The sequence below is a fragment of the Rutidosis leptorrhynchoides genome, chromosome 2 (assembly GCF_046630445.1).
Source record: "Rutidosis leptorrhynchoides isolate AG116_Rl617_1_P2 chromosome 2, CSIRO_AGI_Rlap_v1, whole genome shotgun sequence".
Classification (NCBI taxonomy): domain Eukaryota; kingdom Viridiplantae; phylum Streptophyta; class Magnoliopsida; order Asterales; family Asteraceae; genus Rutidosis; species Rutidosis leptorrhynchoides.
Window position 1 is genome coordinate 479222023 of NC_092334.1, and position 16442 is coordinate 479238464.

The following is a 16442-nucleotide window of genomic DNA, read 5'->3' on the forward strand; positions in this document are numbered from 1 at the left end:
TACAGTAGGTTATCATTCTAATACAAGGTAATAATCATATTCAAACTTTGGTTCAATTTCTATAACTATAACAATCTTATTTCAAGTGATGATCTTACTTGAACTTGTTTTCGTGTCATGATTCTGCTTCAAGAACTTCGAGCCATCCAAGGATCCGTTGAAGCTAGATCCATTTTTATCTTTTCCAGTAGGTTTATCCAAGGAACTTAAGGTAGTAATGATGTTCATAACATCATTCGATTCATACATATAAAGCTATCTTATTCGAAGGTTTAAACTTGTAATCACTAGAACATAGTTTAGTTAATTCTAAACTTGTTCGCAAACAAAAGTTAATCCTTCTAACTTGACTTTTAAAATCAACTAAACACATGTTCTATATCTTATATGATATGCTAACTTAATGATTTAAAACCTGGAAACACGAAAAACACCGTAAAACTGGATTTACGCCGTCGTAGTAACACCGCGGGCTGTTTTGGGTTAGTTAATTAAAAACTATGATAAACTTTGATTTAAAAGTTGTTATTCTGATAAAATGATTTTTATTATGAACATGAAACTATATCCAAAAATTATGGTTAAACTCAAAGTGGAAGTATGTTTTCTAAAATGGTCATCTAGACGTCGTTCTTTCGACTGAAATGACTACCTTTAAAAAAAACGACTTGTAACTTATTTTTCCGACTATAAACCTATACTTTTTCTGTATATATTCATAACATAGAGTTCAATATGAAACCATAGCAATTTGATTCACTCAAAACGGATTTAAAATGAAGAAGTTATGGGTAAAACAAGATTGGATAATTTTTCTCATTTTAGCTACGTGAAAATTGGTAACAAATCTATTCCAACCATAACTTAATCAACTTGTATTGTATATTATGTAATCTTGAGATACCATAGACACGTATACAATGTTTCGACCTATCATGTCGACACATCTATATAAATTTTGGAACAACCATAGACACTCTATATGTGAATGTTGGAGTTAGCTATACAGGGTTGAGGTTGATTCCAAAATATATATAGTTTGAGTTGTGATCAATACTGAGATACGTATACACTGGGTCGTGGATTGATTCAAGATAATATTTATCGATTTATTTCTGTACATCTAACTGTGGACAACTAGTTGTAGGTTACTAACGAGGACAGCTGACTTAATAAACTTAAAACATCAAAATATATTAAAAGTGTTGTAAATATATTTTGAACATACTTTGATATATATGTATATATTGTTATAGGTTCGTGAATCAACCAGTGGCCAAGTCTTACTTCCCGACGAAGTAAAAATCTGTGAAAGTGAGTTATAGTCCCACTTTTAAAATCTAATATTTTTGGGATGAGAATACATGCAGGTTTTATAAATGATTTACAAAATAGACACAAGTACGTGAAACTACATTCTATGGTTGAATTATCGAAATCGAATATGCCCCTTTTTATTAAGTCTGGTAATCTAAGAATTAGGGAACTGACACCCTAATTGACGCGAATCCTAAAGATAGATCTATTGGGCCTAACAAACCCTATCCAAAGTACCAGATGCTTTAGTACTTCGAAATTTATATCATATCCGAAGGGTGTCCCGGAATGATGGGGATATTCTTATATATGCATCTTGTTAATGTCGGTTACCAGGTGTTCACCATATGAATGATTTTTATCTCTATGTATGGGATGTGTATTGAAATATGAAATCTTGTGGTCTATTATTATGATTTGATATATATAGGTTAGACCTATAACTCACCAACATTTTTGTTGACGTTTTAAGCATGTTTATTCTCAGGTGATTATTAAGAGCTTCCGCTGTCGCATACTTAAATAAGGACGAGATTTGGAGTCCATGCTTGTATGATATTGTGTAAAAACTGCATTCAAGAAACTTATTTTGTTGTAACATATTTGTATTGTAAACCATTATGTAATGGTCGTGTGTAAACAGGATATTTTAGATTATCATTATTTGATAATCTACGTAAAGCTTTTTAAACCTTTATTGATGAAATAAAGGTTATGGTTTGTTTTAAAATGAATGCAGTCTTTGAAAAACGTCTCATATAGAGGTCAAAACCTCGCAACGAAATCAATTAATATGGAACGTTTTTAATCAATAAGAATGGGACATTTCGGTTGGTATCCGAGCGTTGGTCTTAGAGAACTGGAATTTTGCATTAGTGTGTCTTATCGAGTTTGTTAGGATGCATTAGTGAGCCTGGACTTCGACCATGTTTACTTGAAAAATGATTGCTTAACAAATTTTGTTGGAAACTATATATTTTTAACATGTGAATATTTTGTGATATATTAATCTCTTAACGCGTTTGATATTATGTGATAGATGTCTACCTCTAGAACAAGTCCCATTGACTCACCTAATAATAATGAAGAGTCAAATGTAAATTATAATGATTCGTGGACTGATTCACAAGTTCCCGAAGAGGAACCGGAAGAAGAGTCGGAACCGGAAGAAGAATCGGAACCGGAAGAAGAATCGGAACCGGATGAAGAAATAGAACCGGTGGGGGAAATAATAAAACGGTTAAGTAAAAGAAAATCCTCAACCAACCGACCAGGGTTAATTATGGTCAATGGTGTTTCCGCCAAGGAAGCAAAATATTGGGAGGATTACCAATTCTCCGATGAATCGGATTTCGACGAGAATTCCGATGATGTTATAGAAATTACCCCAACTGAATTTAAAAAGGCAAAAGAAAATAATAAGGGAAAGGGCATAAAAATAGAGAAATCTAATTCCAACCCCGATGAACTTTATATGTATCGTCAACCCCCGAAGTCCTTAAGTTGTAACAATGACCCGGGAACCTCTAAACCACCAGGTTTTTCTAAACCAATGTGGAAAACGACGGCTCGTATTAGGGGAACATCATATATCCCTAGAAACTTGGCAAAACGAACCAAAACCGAAGAAGAAGAAACAAGCGAGTCGGAATAAGATAGTTGTATTCGTGTGGTGTAATATATGTAATATAGTGTGCTTATACTTTATCATATATGTAAAAATTGCTTGTATTAATAAGTATTTTTTTTATGAATCTAACTCTTGTCTATTTTACAGTATAAAAACACAAAATGGATTGACAACCCAATATTTTAAGAGACCTACCCGGAGACATGATTGATGAAATCTTGTCTAGAGTCGGTCAGAATTCTTCGGTACAACTACTTAAGGCGAGATCAGTTTGTAAGACATTCGAAGAACGTTCCAAGAATGCCTTGGTTTATAAAAGGCTTTCGTTCGAAAGATGGGGGATATCACATTGGGAAATCCATAAAGTTACGATGTGTTTACTTTGACGCATATATTGCGGGGAACCCAAATGCTATTTTACGCAATGGGTTAAGAAATTATTTTGTCTCAATATATCCGAATATTGGACTTCGTGATTTAGAAAAAGCGGCTAACATGCAACATAAAGAAGCATGTTATGCTTACGTATTAGTAATGTTCGCTTCTCACCAAAGTGAGGACAAGAACATCGGGCTACAACTATTAAACAAAACGTTCCCACAAGTGACGGAGTCGGTAATTGGGGTAAGAAATGAGGTTTTTAGATTGTTATGGGACTGTTGGACATTACGTAACCCTCGTCCCTTTGACGACGTTACAACATGCTGTCTTATCAACATCCATAACGGTTATGTTCCACAAGACTAAGGATGGGAAGTAATCCTAGTAAAACCAGAATGCATGACTTGTTTCTGGACGTATGAATTACGTGTCTTTATTGCCTTTGCTGAACGACTTGTGTACTAGCTAGAATTATCTTCACAACCATCTTGTATCAAATTTATTATGTGCTATATTTCATGCTATATGTAAAATAAGCGGTATTGTAAGTTTGTAAAATATTGTGTAAAAGTTTGAACGCGAAATATTATTATAATCAGTTTTTCATATAGAATTGTAGTAGTTGAATTGTATATTAGCTACTAAGTATGAACTTAACGGGTAGGTACTACCCGAATTTAAACTTATAAAACGCTAATATGAAGAAAAAGCTTTTATAAATGAGTTCATATTATGCTATGAAATACTATTAACTACTCTTAATATTCTGTATGATTAACTTGTTCCATTTGACTATTTTGAAGGAAATGGCACCGACTACTCGACACACCGTGAATATGAATGAAGAGGAATTCCGTACTTTTCTAGCTTCAAACATAGCCGCAGTACAGGCTGCGCTACATACCAACAATAACCTTGGATCTAGCAGTACAGGAAATCGTGTAGGATGCACCTACAAAGAATTCACTGCCTACAAACCTTTGGAATTTGATGGAACCGAAGGACCGATCGGATTGAAACGGTGGACCGAGAAGGTCGAATCGGTGTTTGCCATAAGTAAGTGTACTGAAGATGATAAAGTGAAGTATGCTACGCATACCTTCACAGGTTCTGCGTTATCATGGTGGAATACCTATCTAGAGCAAGTGGGACAAGACGATGCGTACGCACTACCATGGTCAGCATTCAAGCACTTGATGAACGAGAAGTACCGTCCCAGAACCGAGGTCAATAAGCTCAAGACAGAACTTAGAGGGTTATGAACCCAAGGATTTGATATTACCACGTACGAAAGACGATTCACAGAATTGTGCCTATTGTGTCCGGGAGCATTCGAAGATGAGGAAGAGAAGATCGACGCGTTTGTGAAAGGATTACCGGAAAGAATCCAAGAAGATATAAGTTCACACGAGCCCGCCTCCATACAACAGGCATGTAGAATGGCTCACAAACTAGTGAACCAGATTGAAGAAAGATTTAAAGAACAGACTGCTGAAGAGGCCAATGTGAAGCAAGTCAAAAGAAAGTGGGAGGAAAACGGTGATAAGAATCACCAATACAACAACAACAGCAATTACAACAATAATCGCAACAATTATCCCAACAATCGCAACATCAATCGCAACTACAACAAACGGCCCAACAACAACAACAACAACAACAACAACAACAGCAACTACAACAATCATCCCAACAACAATAATAACCGCAACAACAACAACAATCAGAAGCAGCTATGCCAAAGGTGTGAAAAGTATCACTCGGGGTTCTGCACCAAATTTTGCAACAAGTGTAAAAGAAATGGTCATAGCGCGGCGAAGTGTGAGGTCTACGGACCAGGGGTTAATAGAACGAAAGGAACAAATGGTGTCGAAACGAGTAATGACGGAGCAAGTAGTGTCAGAGCAAGTTATGCCAATGTAGTTTGTTATAAATGTGGAAAACCAGGCCACATTATTAGAAATTGCCCGAACCAGGAGAACACGAATGGACAAGGCCACGGAAGAGTTTTCACTATTAATGCGGCAGAGGCACAGGAAGACCCGGAGCTTGTTACGGGTACGTTTCTTATTGACAATAAATCTGCTTACGTTTTATTTGATTCGGGTGCGGATAGAAGCTATATGAGTAGAGATTTTTGTGCTAAATTAAGTTGTCCATTGACGCCTTTGGATAGTAAATTTTTACTCGAATTAGCAAATGGTAAATTAATTTCAGCAGATAATATATGTCGGAATCGAGAAATTAAACTGGTTAGCGAAACATTTAAGATTGATTTGATACCAGTAGAGTTAGGGAGTTTTGATGTGATAATCGGTATGGACTGGTTGAAAGAAGTGAAAGCAGAGATCGTTTGTTACAAAAATGTAATTCGCATTATACGAGAAAAAGGAAAACCCTTAATGGTGTACGGAGAAAAGGGCAACACGAAGCTACATCTTATTAGTAATTTGAAGGCACAAAAACTAATAAGAAAAGGTTGCTATGCTGTTCTAGCACACGTCGAGAAAGTACAAACTGAAGAAAAGAGCATCAATGATGTTCCCATTGCAAAAGAATTTCCCGATGTATTTCTGAAAGAATTACCGGGATTACCCCCACATCGATCCGTTGAATTTCAAATAGATCTTGTACCAGGAGCTGCACCAATAGCTCGTGCTCCTTACAGACTTGCACCCAGCGAGATGAAAGAACTACAAAGCCAATTACAAGAACTTTTAGAGCGTGGTTTCATTCGACCAAGCACATCACCGTGGGGAGCTCCTGTTTTGTTTGTCAAGAAGAAAGATGGTACATTCAGGTGGTGTATCGACTACCGAGAGTTGAACAAACTTACCATCAAGAACCGCTACCCACTACCGAGAATCGACGACTTATTTGATCAACTACAAGGCTCGTCTGTTTATTCAAAGATTGACTTACGTTCCGGGTATCATCAAATGCGGGTGAAAGAAGATGATATTCCAAAGACTGCTTTCAGAACACGTTACGGTCATTACGAGTTTATGGTCATGCCGTTTCGTTTATCTAATGCACCAGCTGTGTTCATGGACCTTATGAACCGAGTGTGTGGACCATACCTTGACAAGTTTGTCATTGTTTTCATTGATGACATACTTATTTACTCAAAGAATGACCAAGAACACGGTGAACATTTGAGAAAGGTGTTAGAAGTATTGAGGAAGGAAGAATTGTACGCTAAGTTTTCAAAGTGTGCATTTTGGTTGGAAGAAGTTCAATTCCTCAGTCACATAGTGAACAAAGAAGGTATTAAGGTGGATCCGGCAAAGATAGAAACTGTTGAAAAGTGGGAAACCCCGAAAACTCCGAAACACATATGCCAGTTTTTAGGACTAGCTGGTTACTACAGAAGGTTCATCCAAGACTTTTCCAGAATAGCAAAACCCTTGACTGCATTAACACATAAAGGGAAGAAATTTGAATGGAATGATGAACAAGAGAAAGCGTTTTAGTTATTGAAGAAAAAGCTAACTACGGCACCTATATTGTCATTGCCTGAAGGGAATGATGATTTTGTGATTTATTGTGACGCATCAAAGCAAGGTCTCGGTTGTGTATTAATGCAACGAACGAAGGTGATTGCTTATGCGTCTAGACAATTGAAGATTCACGAACAAAATTATACGACGCATGATTTGGAATTAGGCGCGGTTGTTTTTGCATTAAAGACTTGGAGGCACTACTTATATGGGGTCAAAAGTATTATATATACCGACCACAAAAGTCTTCAACACATATTTAATCAGAAACAACTGAATATGAGGCAGCGTAGGTGGATTGAATTATTGAATGATTACGACTTTGAGATTCGTTACCACCCGGGGAAGGCAAATGTGGTAGCCGATGCCTTGAGCAGGAAGGACAAGGAACCCATTCGAGTAAAATCTATGAATATAATGATTCATAATAACCTTACTACTCAAATAACGGAGGCGCAACAAGGAGTTTTAAAATAGGAAAATTTAAAGGATGAAATACCCAAAGGATCGGAGAAGCATCTTAATATTCGGGAAGACAGAACCCGGTATAGGGCTGAAAGGATTTGGGTACCAAAATTTGGAGATATGAGAGAAATAGTACTTAGAGAAGCTCATAAAACCAGATACTCAATACATCCTGGAACGGGGAAGATGTACAAGGATCTCAAGAAACATTTTTGGTGGCCGGGTATGAAAGCCGAGGTTGCTAAATACGTAGGAGAATGTTTGACGTGTTCTAAGGTCAAAACTGAGCATCAGAAACCATCAGGTCTACTTCAACAACCCGAAATCCCAGAATGGAAATGGGAAAACATTACCATGGATTTCATCACTAAATTGCCAAGGACTGCAAGTGGTTTTGATACTATTTGGGTAATAGTTGATCGTCTCAACAAATCAGCACACTTCCTGCCAATAAGAGAAGATGACAAGATGGAGAAGTTAGCACGACTGTATTTGAAGGAAGTCGTCTCCAGACATGGAATACCAATCTCTATTATCTCTGATAGGGATGGCAGATTTATTTCAAGATTCTGGCAGACATTACAGCAAGCATTAGGAACTCGTCTAGACATGAGTACTGCCTATCATCCACAAACTGGTGGGCAGAGCGAAAGGACGATACAAACGCTTGAAGACATGCTACGAGCATGTGTTATTGATTTCGGAAACAGTTGGGATCGACATCTACCGTTAGCAGAATTTTCCTACAACAACAGCTACCATTCAAGCATTGAGATGGCGTCGTTTGAAGCACTTTATGGTAGAAAGTGCAGGTCTCCGATTTGTTGGAGTGAAGTGGGGGATAGACAGATTATGGGTCCGGAGATTATACAAGAAACTACCGAGAAGATCATCCAAATTCAACAACGGTTGAAAACCGCCCAAAGTCGACAAAAGAGCTACGCTGACATTAAAAGAAAAGATATAGAATTTGAAATTAGAGAGATGGTCATGCTTAAAGTTGCACCTTGGAAAGGCGTTGTTCGATTTGGTAAACGAGGGAAATTAAATCCAAGGTATATTGGACCATTCAAGATTATTGATCGTGTCGGACCAGTAGCTTACCGACTTGAGTTACCTCAACAACTCGCGGCTGTACATAACACTTTCCACGTCTCGAATTTGAAGAAATGTTTTGCTAAAGAAGATCTCACTATTCCGTTAGATGAAATCCAAATCAACAAAAAACTTCAATTCATCGAAGAACCAGTCGAAATAATGGATCGTGAGGTTAAAAGACTTAAGCAAAACAAGATACCAATTGTTAAGGTTTGATGGAATGCTCGTAGAGGACCCAAATTCACCTGGGAGCGTGAAGATCAGATGAAGAAGAAATACCCTCATCTATTTCCAGAAGATTCGTCAACACCTTCAACAGCATAAAATTTCGGGACGAAATTTATTTAACGGGTAGGTACTGTAGTGACCCGAATTTTTCCATGTTTATATATATTAATTGAGATTGATATTTACATGATTAAATATTTCCAACATGTTAAGCAATCAAACTTGTTAAGACTTGATTAATTGAAATTTGTTTCATATAGACAATTGACCACCCAAGTTGACCGGTGATTCACGAACGTTAAAACTTGTAAAAACTAGATGATGACATATATATGGATATATATATATAGTTAACATGATACTATGATAAGTAAACATATCATTAAGTATATTAACAATGAACTACATATGTAAAAACAAGACTACTAACTTAATGATTTTTAAACGAGACATATATGTAACGATTATCGTTGTAAAGACATTTAATGTATATATATCATATTAAGAGATATTCATACATGATAATATCATGATAATATAATAATTTAAAATCTCATTTGATATTATAAACATTGGGTTAACAACATTTAACAAGATCGTTAACCTAAAGGTTTCAAAACAACACTTACATATAACGACTAACGATGACTTAACGACTCAGTTAAAATGTATATACATGTAGTGTTTTAATATGTATTTATACACTTTTGAAAGACTTCAATACACTTATCAAAATACTTCTACTTAACAAAAATGCTTACAATTACATCCTCGTTCAGTTTCATCAACAATTCTACTCGTATGCACCTGTATTAGTACTCGTACAATACACAGCTTTTAGATGTATGTACTATTGGTATATACACTCCAATGATCAGCTCTTAGCAGCCCATTTGAGTCACCTAACACATGTGGGAACCATCATTTGACAACTAGCATGAAATATCTCATAAAATTACAAAAATATGAGTAATCATTCATGACTTATTTACATGAAAACAAAATTACATATCCTTTATATCTAATCCATACACCAACGACCAAAAACACCTACAAACACTTTCATTCTTCAATTTTATTCATCTAATTGATCTCTCTCAAGTTCTATCTTCAAGTTCTAAGTGTTCTTCATAAATTCTACAAGTTCTAGTTACATAAAATCAAGAATACTTTCAAGTTTGCTAGCTCACTTCCAATCTTGTAAGGTGATCATCCAACCTCAAAAAATCTTTGTTTCTTACAGTAGGTTATCATTCTAATACAAGGTAATAATCATATTCAAACTTTGGTTCAATTTCTATAACTATAACAATCTTATTTCAAGTGATGATCTTACTTGAACTTGTTTTCGTGTCATGATTCTGCTTCAAGAACTTCGAGCCATCCAAGGATCCGTTGAAGCTAGATCCATTTTTCTCTTTTCCAGTAGGTTTATCCAAGGAACTTAAGGTAGTAATGATGTTCATAACATCATTCGATTCATACATATAAAGCTATCTTATTCGAAGGTTTAAACTTGTAATCACTAGAACATAGTTTAGTTAATTCTAAACTTGTTCGCAAACAAAAGTTAATCCTTCTAACTTGACTTTTAAAATCAACTAAACACATGTTATATATCTATATGATATGCTAACTTAATGATTTAAAACCTGGAAACACGAAAAATACCGTAAAACCGGATTTACGCCGTCGTAGTAACACCGCGGGCTGTTTTGGGTTAGTTAATTAAAAACTATGATAAACTTTGATTTAAAAGTTGTTATTCTGAGAAAATGATTTTTATTATGAACATGAAACTATATCCAAAAATTATGGTTAAACTCAAAGTGGAAGTATATTTTCTAAAATGGTCATCTAGACGTCGTTCTTTCGACTGAAATGACTACCTTTAAAAAAACGACTTGTAACTTATTTTTACGACTATAAACCTATACTTTTTCTGTTTATATTCATAACATAGAGTTCAATATGAAACCATAGCAATTTGATTCACTCAAAACGGATTTAAAATGAAGAAGTTATGGGTAAAACAAGATTGGATAATTTTTCTCATTTTAGCTACGTGAAAATTGGTAACAAATCTATTCCAACCATAACTTAATCAACTTGTATTGTATATTATGTAATCTTGAGATACCATAGACATGTATACAATGTTTCGACCTATCATGTCGACACATCTATATAAATTTTGGAACAACCATAGACACTCTATATGTGAATGTTGGAGTTAGCTATACAGGGTTGAGGTTGATTCCAAAATATATATAGTTTGAGTTGTGATCAATACTGAGATACGTATACACTGGGTCGTGGATTGATTCAAGATAATATTTATCGATTTATTTCTGTACATCTAACTGTGGACAACTAGTTGTAGGTTACTAACGAGGACAGCTGACTTAATAAACTTAAAACATCAAAATATATTAAAAGTGTTGTAAATATATTTTGAACATACTTTGATATATATGTATATATTGTTATAGGTTCGTGAATCAACCAGTGGCCAAGTCTTACTTCCCGACGAAGTAAAAATCCGTGAAAGTGAGTTATAGTCCCACTTTTAAAATCTAATATTTTTGGGATGAGAATACATGCAGGTTTTATAAATGATTTACAAAATAGACACAAGTACGTGAAACTACATTCTATGGTTGAATTATCGAAATTCAATATGCCACTTTTTATTAAGTCTGGTATTCTAAGAATTAGGGAACAGACACCCTAATTGACGCGAATCCTAAAGATAGATCTATTGGGCCTAACAAACCCCATCCAAAGTACCGGATGCTTTAGTACTTCGAAATTTATATCATATCCGAAGGGTGTCCCGGAATGATGGGGATATTCTTATATATGCATCTTGTTAATGTCGGTTACCAGGTGTTCACCATATGAATGATTTTTATCTCTATGTATGGGATGTGTATTGAAATATGAAATCTTGTGGACTATTATTATGATTTGATATATATAGGTTAAACCTATAACTCACCAACATTTTTGTTGACGTTTTAAGCATGTTTATTCTCAGGTGATTATTAAGAGCTTCCGCTGTCTCATACTTAAATAAGGACGAGATTTGCAGTCCATGCTTGTATGATATTGTGTAAAAACTGCATTCAAGAAACTTATTTTGTTGTAACATATTTGTATTGTAAACCATTATGTAATGGTCGTGTGTAAACAGGATATTTTAGATTATCATTATTTGATAATCTACGTAAAGCTTTTTAAACCTTTATTGATGAAATAAAGGTTATGGTTTGTTTTAAAATGAATGCAGTCTTTGAAAAACGTCTCATATAGAGGTCAAAACCTCGCAACGAAATCAATTAATATGGAACGTTTTTAATCAATAAGAATGGGAAATTTCAGTATGAACCTGAGAAACATATAGAAAATTGTCAACGAAAAATGTTGGTGAAATCATAGGTGTATTTGTAAACGTTGTTTTTGAACCACAAGATTTAGTATAAGTTGATTATCCAAATCGTTTGCATTCCGAAGATGTTGTACGTTTGCCGAGCACCCAATTATCAAGGCTTAACTGAATGGTACCTCTGAATCATAGTGTTAGAACCTACACTATACCCGAAAATATATTTAATCCACCGACGGTAGCGAACCGTCCGAATGAGGGTTCGTCAAACCCGTATGGCCACACAACATAAGTTCACGCTTACACTTACACCCTGCAAGTGTAACTGATGATAATTGGACTTGAGAATTTTTGTTCTAACTCGTGCGTGGAATGTTTGTCTCGTACTTGTGTTCAAAGTATAAAAGTATAAACCGTATATGTTTCTCATCCCATTATTTAAAAGTATAAAAGTTGTTGAAAAGATAGGACTATGATCTCACCTTAGTTGCATGCCAAAGTACTTGTAATTAAACGTTGTGCAATGAAAGTTGCTTAGTCTTGACCTAAACAAATAAGTTGTATCAATTACCGGTTACGACACAAGATCGGGCGAAATGTGTTCAATTAGTCATATGGCTCGTTACGACTCGATTAATATAGCATGTGAATCACGTTGTCAAATTTCATGCAAGAATCATGTATAAAAGAAGATTAGAACGATTGCATAAGTATTTGGTTAAGTTTGACTAAAAGTCAAACTTGGTCAAAGTCAAAGTCAAAGTCAACGGGGTCGGTCGGGTATCCGACTATTTTTCTTCAATTAGTAATCATATATAAACATGTTGGCCAAGTTTCATGTTTTAATCGGAGGTGCGTAGCATAGTTAGAATTAAACGTGAAAATGCAAATTTGGACAGCCCCTGACAGGCCATCTGGACGGCGTCCAAAATGGCTGGACGGCGTCCAACAATGAAGGACTGGACGGCGTCCAAAGGGTGGGACGGCGTCCAAAAACACATGGGTTGCTGAATGCTGAAATTTCACAAGTCTCGAACCAAAACTCATTCAAACACAAATTATGAACAGCAAACACTAAAAACGCATACCATACATCGTTGGAAAGGTATTTTGACAAGGAATATAACTAAACACATATCATCAATCAAGTTCATCATTTTCAACAACAAAATCCTCGTCGAATGATCATTATCAAATGTTCAAAGTTCATAAACACATAAGATGATTCGGGCATCCAATTTACACATACGATATGCCGTTTCGAAGGTAATTAAACATACAACACAACTAAACATTTACCAACAATGCTCATTATCGTTTAAGACCTCAAATGTTCATATCAAACTTCACCAAAACCTAACAAAAAATCATCCATTCAATAATCATGTTAATGTGAGATTTTCATGTCATCCAACATACCAAATCGAAGCATATGAAGTAACTAACTCATTGAACACACAAACATTAACATCTAAACACATTTCATCATCCAAAATTAAAGATTAAACAAACTCTTTTTCAAGTTCATGCTAGTTTATGCAAAATAACAAGATCGAGCATACAAATTACATATACATCAACCTAATGAGCCATAGACACTAACTAACACCATTTCAAGTTTATAAATCGAATTTGAGAAATCTTAAGTTTTTAGAAAGTTACTCAAAAGAGATGAAGTTAGTATCAAAACGTAGAGGATGAAGGGAGGATTCCAAAAGTATAATTTATTTTGTTGGAAGCTTGCAAGATCGAATTTAGATGATGATTGTTTGATTTGGGTAAAAGTGGCGTTCTTGAACTAGAGAGAAAAGAGAGGTGAGAGGTGGATGATGAAATGAATGGAGGGGGTGAGGTGGTTGACAAGTTGACCTTGTCACCACTTTGGCCACTTGACACGATTAGTCACTCAAGTTTAAAAGCGGGTGTGTGAATTAACCGAACGAATTATTTTGAATACGCTAGAGTAAACGAGAGATGTTATAATTAGATAACGGGAAATATTGAAACGCTAATTAACGAAAGATACAAATTTAGATAATGAAAGATATTATCTAAAAAAAAGACGGACGTTAAAATAAATTAACGGAAAAAGTCGGGTTTTTACATATAGTACTTCATTATTTGATTTGAAGGAATAAGTATTTGTGTGGTGGAGACACCAAATTACAAACACAAAGTCAATAAAGATTTAATGCGTATAATAAATGATCAATGGAAGGTAATATAAGAATTTGCATCTATGCGTAAATGGAAATTGTGATATGCTCGTTTAATTTAAGAGCAAAGATGCGATATCGACTACTGAAAGGATGCTCATTGTTGCTAGTATTTCTAGACAAATATAAATTAAAAATAATTAGTTTTGTGTTAGATGCAAGATGAATGATTTTTTTATTCCTTTTTTTAAATTTACATATTAACTAATAGTCAAAAGTTACGAATAGTAATAAGGGGCATTTTCGACTTTTCACCTTTTTTTTTTAATTTTAACTAAATTTCATTTTACCAACAAAGCCCCCCACACTTTTTTCAAAAATTCAAATTGACCCCCAAACAGTGGGTAAGTGTCAAATAACCATTTTCATAAAAAATCTTAAATAAACTCCACCCACATATTCAACGGGTCATATCTTCTCGCTCGCAACGAGTTAAATTTTTCCGACACCATCGTTAAACTCGAAATAATTTTAGGAACACAATGTCACTAGCTATACGCAAAACGGACGCTTTTTAAAAAACGCTAAATATTTGGGGTACTTTTCATACACGTTGATTTTGCGTTAAATTTTTAAAAGTCGACAATTCCATAGCGAAACGCGGAGATGCACATATATTGTTAATTTAAAATAACATTTAAATCTCTCACGGGTTATACCTTTTACTTCGACTCGAGTTGCGCTTCAACGGCATCATCGTTAGCCACAAAATAATTTTACTAAACGCAATAAAATACATTGAAAATCGAACCCCCGGCGCGAAACGAGGGTTCGATAACTAGTGATTACTAAATAAACATGGCTCTCCAACGAAAGATGAAGGGGACCTAAAAACATACAAATTACAAGACGTCTGGCTAGTAACTAAAATACTAAACAAACGCAAACTAAACTAGTGGTATCTAGAAACGAGCCAAAATCAAGGCAAAAGCCTAACGCACCAAACTACACCGAACGACAAAACAAATTACAAGCGGACAAAGACAACCAAACGAATTCTAAACAAATCCAAAGGACAACCAAACAAACGACAAAATAAACAACCACCACTAGCAACTATAAAGCCAAGGAAATACAAGCGAACAAAACCAAACGAACCCCGTCTTCACTCTAGGCCGAGCTTTCGGCCGCAACAGATTTTTTCTACTTTTAGTCACTATTTAGACACCCTCCCATCAAAGTTATCATAAAAAATTGCTTTTCCGGAATGAGAGGTAAACGAGTAGGACAATACGTCGGACCATTTTTCGCTAATAAGTGTACCCAATAAGTCTACACAATGATGGCATTAAAACGTCTCGTTCCACCAAGTGTTCAAAAAAACCTTTGCCATCAACACGAGCATCATCTTGGTCACGTGAATGACCTAAGTACATGACCCCAACTATCCACTTAGATACGTTTTACTTTTAAAACCCATTTAGTACAATATTTTAATTTGATCTAACTTATAAAAGCTTCAAATTTCGATTTATAAAATGAGCTTATCAAGCTCGAACATCTTAATCTTAATAACTAGTTTCATAACAAGATTATTTCAAAACTATACTAGCATCGAGTTCGAACAATAATTAAATTATCGAGTTCGACCTTGAACTCGAACACATCTTTGAAAGTTTAATCGAGCTTGAGTCAAACACGAGCTGGATGATTATTAAACAAACCGAGCCCTAATTCGCTGATACTCGATTTTTTAACCAATGTAGTGATGAGGGTGTAGGTCCCATTTTTTTTTATTTGTGGTGGGATTTTCTTTATTATTTTTTTTTATCTTAATTCATCCATAAAGTCAGATTGTTCGAAATTTTACTCACGCTCAATTTTGTTTAAATGATAGTATCAAATCACGCCAACAATTATTTGATACATCACAATGTGTTAAAGCGTGATTCTTGCCGTGATGCATAAAAACACCACCACCACGCTAGCGTTGTTTAAGGTCTTATAACTTACGATATTTTTTTCTTTCATAAAAAGGGAAACATTTTATTACCAAAAGGAAGTTCATTAAAAAGATGAAACCTCATAAAACGTACAAACAAACCTACTGAGCTAAACTTAATAAGAAACCTAACTAAAGCTTACTACAATACAATAAAAATACCTAAATAAAAAAAAAACCAAAGCGCCGCAAACAAACAAAACTAAAAAGGGGAGACGGTAACCAATCAAGACGAAGATGGAATGATTAAAAACTATTTATATCAAGAGATGAAGAA